Raw genomic sequence first — 7,887 nt, 5'->3', positions numbered from 1 at the left:
TACGACCAGTTCGGATCCTGAGGGATGGTTCCTCATTTTAGAGGGCGTTCTCCAGGAACGGAAAGTTTGCATCGTAAAGTCATATGCCCCTAATGATGATCCCCTCACTTTTTTTGCCCATCTGGTGGCTAGGTTGGCCTCCCTCGACTATGATATATTACTGTGGACGGGGGACTTCAATTTGGTGGTCAATGGTATGCTTGATAGATCACACACCACTGGGTTCAGGAGGTCCGGAGCACAACAACGATTTATATTGCAACAATTCACTGATCTTGAGATTGCGGATGTCTGGCGGGAACATAATTTAACCCAACGAGGTTATTCATACTATTCTCCATCTCATAGTTTATATACATGCATAGATTGGATACTCACCAATACATCATCACTGTCATCCTTGTTATATGCTAGACACATTCCCTGAGCATGGTCTGATCACGATATGGTTTTTGCCCACTATAAGTTTGGAGAGTCATGTCCCACCTCATATACATGGCGACTCAACGAGTTCCTGCTATCCTGCCCTCATTTACGCTCACAAATAGAATCTTCCCTTTCTGACTACTTTTCTACAAACTCTTCCTCACACTCGGACTCTGGATGGGTCTGGATGGCGCATAAGGCATTCATCAGAGGAAAACTTATAGCCCTGGCTTCCAAATTGAAGCGTAATAGAACAAGAACTCAAGCCACTCTGGAGAATAAGTTAGCTAGGTTGACAATAGCACATCAACTTAATCCCTCGCCATATCTTTTCCAGGCACTCAGGAACACTAAACTGCAATTGAACATAGTGCTTTCTGATCGTACTGAGAAGGCATTGCGTTGGACGAAAGTCACCTATTATAAATGGGCTAATAAGCCTGATCGCCTACTAGCCAGTATGCCCAGACAGACACAAAATGTTAACAGGGTACACAGAATACAATTGCACCCGGGAGTGCCTACATCAGACCCATCCAGAGTCTATGATGTCTTTCACTCCTTTTACTCTTCCCTATACAAAACCCCCTCTAATCCCCCTTCACCCTCTTCTATTTCGGCCTATCTGGACACTTTGTCACTTCCTTCTATTTCCACTGCTGAGGGAGACCTACTTAATGCTCCTGTATCTGCCGAGGAGGTTGCTCATTCTATTGCCCGCTTGAAATTGGGAAAAGCCCCAGGACCTGATGGTCTATCGGCCTTGTATTATAAAAAATTTGCCTCGCTCCTTACCCCACATATTGTCTCCTACTGTGATGAGCTTCTTTCCGGCTCCCATATGCCACCAGAGTTTTTGCAGGCGTCCATAGTAGTAATTCCGAAACCCCATAAAGACCCTCTTCTACCATCAAATTACTGGCCCATCTCCCTTATCAATTTAGATTCCAAAATGTTCACGCGTTGCATTATGGGAAATAAATCCTTTTAACTTCTTATCTGGTCTCAGCGCTTCCATTGATCCCGCTCTGCTACCTGGAGATTGCTTGTTTTTATCGTGATTACAGTCTCCTGTTTCACCTGTTTTATCCATTCTTCAGAACCCCACCGGGTCTACAAACCTCTGATTTTTCGTGGTGGATTTCCCAAAAACTTTATCTTCTACATCATTTTCTGGAGGGTAAAAAACTCATATCCCCATCTACCTTGGTTTCAAGATTCCACCCCCCCCTTCTACTGAATCTTTCCGACTGACTCAAATTCTTTCTTACCTCCGTTACCAGACTCCCACTGACATGCCTCTGTCCCCTACCCCCTATGAAGCCATGGCCATATACTCACCTCTACGCTCCAGCACTCTTTCTTTATTGTACTCGGCTTTCAACCAGCCCCCTTCTGAGGTGAAGCTTCCATTCATGCAACAATGGGAGGCGGATTTTGGGATTGTTGTACTCACCTCAGCAAGGGTAGTTGGCAGATATCTCTCACGGAAACTGCACTCAAAATTCTACACCACTCTTACTATGTTCCCGCCAGACTCCATGCTATATTCCCCTCGGTGCCTCCCCACTGTTTTAGGGGTTGCATGTCCACGTGTCTCTGACTTCTGGAATCGGGTAACGAGTCTGATCTCCTCTGTAACTAATCGGACAATTCCCTGTGACCCTGCGGTGTGTCTCCTAGGTCATAAGCCCAATGGGTTACCTAACGCATTGTTTCGTCTCACACAATATATACTGCTGGCTGCGCGTATCCATATTACTTCTAAATGGAAATCTCCAGACCTATTATTACCAATGGTGATTAATCGAGTGAATAACATTATGATTATGGAAAGAATGAACGCGATCAGAGAGGACTCTATGTCCATGTTCGAAAAGATATGGGATGGGTGGATCTCCTCTGCTCATGCCCCTGATGTGTCCTATTACTTTTCCCTATGATTTCTGTGCTATACGATTGTACCCTGCTTAAGTGATACAGCCTGTTGATGTGGATGGTTTACACATTCTAATTGTACCCAGATCCTCTTGTATTTTCCCACCCTTTTCTCCCTTCTACCTTTTTCTCCTTCTTCCCCCCCCCCCCCTTCACTCTTCCCTCCACATCATTCCTCATGTGTCTTCCCCCGGACTAAGGTGCCTCCTAAGGTACTTCCTCAAATGGTCTCAGAGCGAGGTGTAACCTCTTGAGTACAATACTCATGCCTTTTTTACTGTGCCTTTTTTTTCCTTATATTTACTTATTCATGTACTAGATATGCGCTTATTATACATTTACGATATATATCACTCTGTACTGACAGATCTGTATGATTTCATGTTGTTATTATTGTTCTTATGGATTTAATAAATGTATCCTTTTGACAATAAAAAATTCAAACTTTTGTAGATACTCGTGTTTTCATATTGGATTTAATGTTTGGTATGTAATTTATCATTTCTACTTATCACCTAAGGTATAGGTGTAAAACCATAGAACACCTCTGTAAATTAATTGTGAGCTGCGCTATTCAAAATTTCTTTGGTATGTAATTTAACATGCAACACAATATAGCAGAAATACCTTTGCCTATATTTGGTCCCAGAAATGCCTTCCAAGTATGGTTTTGTAATTACAAAATATGATTATATTAATGTTATCCCATTACATTAATGAAACTATTGACTGAAATTAGACAGTGCTTTCACGTTGTATAATCCCAGTCCTAGACCAGATTAGTCTTTTTTTTTATCAGTTTATAATAATACAGGCTGATGAGACTGTGGATAACAATAGATAGTATCTAAATATACGTGATGCACAGCAATGTCATGCAAGGTCTTTGCTTAACTAGGATGATGAACATAAATTTAGCTAAAGTGCATAAGGAAAAAGTTAATATTAGACCATGCACTGCCCTAATCTCTTTTACTTTCACTTCTCATTTATCAACACTTTTTAATGCAAAATTACCCTGAAGAGGTTAAGATACTGTACTCAACGTTCATCTTGTCACAAACTCTCTGTCTCCAGCCTCGGTTTTGTTAATAGAGTAATATAACCTTTATGGCTCTACAGAAAACCAGAACTTACTTTTTCTGGTATTATCAGCCAAAAAATGACACAAAGCACCAGCAGTAGCTGCAAACTGAATCACATTATAAAAGTATTTAAATAGAAAAAATTGTTTATTGAATGGCCTGTATTATTTTAGTGTCCACATTAAATTTGTATTTGAGTTCTTACATACACAATAGTGAAGTTTCAGTGTTTTATTACTAATTATAAATGAACCGGAATTTGAAATTTCTTTCTCATAAATATATAGAAGTTTTTTTTTTTTCTTCTTTGTTTATTTAGTCTATAATTCTTTTCTTAAAATTTGTAGACTGTTACACAGATAAAAACATATCTTTGGACAGTGACTATAAAGGGGTACTTTAATCCCATGCTCACTTTCACACACACCTACTGCAGTAGACCCTAAATGAGTTACTCACACTCCCCAAAACCAGTCCACACCCCATTTAAAAAACTGCTGCCATCATCCTTCTCTTAAGGCACACAGGATGCCACAGTTCAAACACACTTTGTGCTTTCTATCACTGAAACAGTAATAATATATATATATATATATATATATATATATATATATATATATATATATATATATATATATATATATATATATATATATATATATATATATATATATATATATATATATATATATATATATATATATATTATATATATATATATATATATATATAATATATATATATATATATATATATATATATATATATATATATATATATATATATATATATATATATATATATATATATATATATATATATATATATATATATATATATATATATATATATTCACTTCCGCCCTTCTTCCTCTATGATATATATATATATATATATATATATATATATATATACACACACTGCTCAAAAAAAATAAAGGGAACACTTAAACAACACAATGTAACTTAAAGTCAATGACACTTCTGTGGAATTACACTCTCCACTCAGGAAGCAACACTGATTGACAATCAATTTCACATGCTGTTGTGCAAATATAACAGACACCAGGTGGAAATTATAGGCAATTAGCAAGACACCCCCAATAAAGGAGTGGTTTTGCAGGTGGTGACCACAGACCACTTCTGAGTTCCTATGCTTCCTGGCTGATGTTTTGATCACTTTTGAATGCTGCTGGTACTAATACTCTAGTGGTAGCATGAGACAGAATCTACAACCCACACAAGTGGCTCAGGTAGTGCAGCTCATCCAGGATGGTACATCAATGTGAGCTGTGGCAAGAAGGTTTGCTGTGTCAGCGTAGTGTCCAGAGCATAGAGGTGCTACCATGAGACAGGCCAGTACATCAGGTGACTTGGAGGAGACCGTATGAGGGCAACAACCCAGCAGCAGGACAGCTACCTCTGCATTTGTGCAAGGAGGAGCACTGCCAGAGCCCTGGCCTCCACCAGGCCACAAATGTGCATGTGTCCATTTAAATGGTCAGAAACAGACTCCATGAGGGTGGTATGAGGGCCTGACATCCACAGATAGGAGTTGCGCTTACAGTCCAACACCGTGCAGGACATTTGGCATTTGCAAGAGAATGTCAAGATTAGCAAATTCGCCACTGGCGCACTGTGCTCTTCACAGATGAAAGCAGGTTCACACTGAGCACATGTGAAAGATGTGACAGAGTCTGGAGATGCCGTGAAGAACGTTCTGCTGCCTGCAACATCCTTCAGCATGACCGGCTTGGCGGTGGGTCAGTAATGGTGTGGGGTGGTGGGTGGTATTTCTTTGGTGGGCTGCACAGCCCTCCATGTGCTTGCAAGAGGTAGCCTGACTGCCATAGGTACTGAGATGAGATCCTCAGACCCCTTGTGAGACCATGTGCTTGTGCGGATGGCCCTGGTTCCTCCTAATGCAAGTCAATGCTAGACCTCATGTGGCTGGAGTGTGTCAGCAGTTCCTGCAAGAGGAAGGCATTCATGCTATGGACTGATGCCATTCATCAGACCTGAATCCGATTGATCACATTTGGGAAATCATGTCTCACTCCATCTACCAACGCCACTTTGCATCACAGACTGTCCAGGAGTTGGCGGATGCTTTAGTCCAGGTCTTTGAGGACATCCCTCAGGAGACCATCCTCCACCTCATCAGGAGCATGCCCTGGCATTCTAGGGAGGTCATATGGGCACGTGGAGGCCACAAACACTACTGAGCCTCATTTTGACTTGTTTAAAGGACATTACATCAAAGTTGGATCAGCCAGTAATGTGGTTTTCCACTTTGATTTTGAGTGTGACTCCATAGCCAGACCTCCATGGGTTGATTAATTTGATTTCCATTGATAATTTTTGGGTGATTTTGTTGTCAGCACATTAAACTATGTAAAGACGAAAGTATTTCATACGATTAGTTCATTCATTCAGATCTAGGATGTGCGCTCCTTGCTGTGCTCTATAAGAGAATAGAAGAGACTTGCGGCTGGGACATGTAGGGAGACCCCTAGTGGTCATTTTTTCAAAGTGAAAAAAAGAAAAAACTAAGGCTCCTCTCACACTGACATTTGTGCCCGGCAGTGTGACGGCTGATAGAAGATAGCGGGAGAAGAATTTGTGCTTTTACTCCCGCTATCTTCTGGCAGAATGATAGCACCAATAACAGACAAGTGAATGGGTTCCTCTGTGCCCGTTATGACTCTCGCAAGGCTCCGTTACAAAAACGGACATTAATAGCGGTCAAAGGAAAAAAAAAAGGGCCCTTAACCTTCATTTGTAACAGAGCCTTTCACATAGTGGGAAAGTAGCCATTGAAAAATACATATTTTTTTAAATACATGCAATTAGAAAGTTCATTAGAATACATTAATAGATAACAAATTTGATGACAGGTACTCTTTAATGGAACTAGATGTGTTAAGATAACAATGCAAGAACATATTAAAATGGTGTGAATACAAAGGCACAGTACATAGTTTACAAAAAATGATTTGGGGGTTCTCCGCCCCTAGACATCTTATCATGTCAGATGTCAGATCTCCGGGGTCCCGCTGCTGGGGACCCCCGGGATCGCCGCTGCGTAATGACGGGCGATACAAGGGACGGAGGAGCGTGACGTCATGACTCCGCCCCTCTTGACATCATGGGCCGTGACGCCACAAGGGGCGGGACCATGAAGTAATGATGCTCTGGCCCATGTATTGCCCTGTCATTACGTGCAGAGCAAACTCGCTCTGTGCAGTAATGATAGCGGCGATCTGACATCTTATCCCCTATCCATTGGATAGGAGATAAGATGTCTAGGGGCGGAGTACCCCTTTAAGGGATAAAAAGAATAGCACGATTGTACAAAACCTTATTACAATAAAATATAGACAGCATAGTGGTTCAGTAGAATCTTGCATTGTTGCCTTGAAACTCTGGGGTCCTGGGTTAAAAATCCCACCAAGTTTAACTCCTTAGGGAAGCAGGGTGTACCTGTACGCCCTGTGCCCACTCCCGTAATATAACACGGGGTCACATGGTGACTCTACATCATATCGGGTTGGTCCCGGCGGCTAATGGTAGCCGAGACACGGGATTAATAGTGCGCGTCACCGAACGCAATGACATGCACTATTATCCCTTTAGACACGGCAATCAAAGTTGATTGCTCCATTTAAACTGTAAAAAAAAGCACTCCTTGCTCAGTCGAGGAGATTAGGACCACCGATGGGAAACCACGCTATCCCGATCAGCTAGGACATGAGTGGAGGGTCCCTTACCTGCCTCTGGCATGTCCGATTGGTGATTGATTGCTCCAAGCCTGAGATCCAGGCTTGAGCAATCGACCGCAAATAACACTGATCAATGTAATGTTATGGCATAGCATTGATCAGTGTCTGCAATCAATGTACTGCCTGTTATAGTCCCCTATGAGGGCTAAAACATTTCAAAAAAAGTGTAATAAAAGTTAATAAATGTGATTTAACCCCTTCCCTAATAAAACAAATGTAAATAAAACAAATATAAACAGATGTGTTATTGCCGCTTACGTAAATGTCTGAACTATAAAAATATATTGCATACACGTCCAAAATAGTGTATTTTTGGTTGCTTTTTATACCATAAAAAATTAATAAAAAGCGATCAAAAAGTCAAATCAAAACAAATATAGTACCGATAAAAACTTTGAATCACGGCGCAAAAAAATTATCCCTCATACATCCCCGTGTGCGGAAAAATTTAAAAGTTATAGAGGTCAGAAGAGGACATTTTTGAACAGTTACATATTTGTGTGTGTAGTTATGATTTTTTCCAGAAGTAAGACAAATTCAAACCTATATAAGTAGGGTATCATTTTAACCGTATGGACCTGCAGAAAAAAAGATAAGGTGTCATTTTTAATGAAGAATGCACTGTATAGAAATGGAAGCCCCCAAAAGTTACAAAAT

This window comes from Hyla sarda, chromosome 5 (genome assembly GCF_029499605.1).
Source record: "Hyla sarda isolate aHylSar1 chromosome 5, aHylSar1.hap1, whole genome shotgun sequence".
Classification (NCBI taxonomy): Eukaryota; Metazoa; Chordata; class Amphibia; order Anura; family Hylidae; genus Hyla; species Hyla sarda.
Note: the sequence above shows the minus strand (reverse complement) of the source record.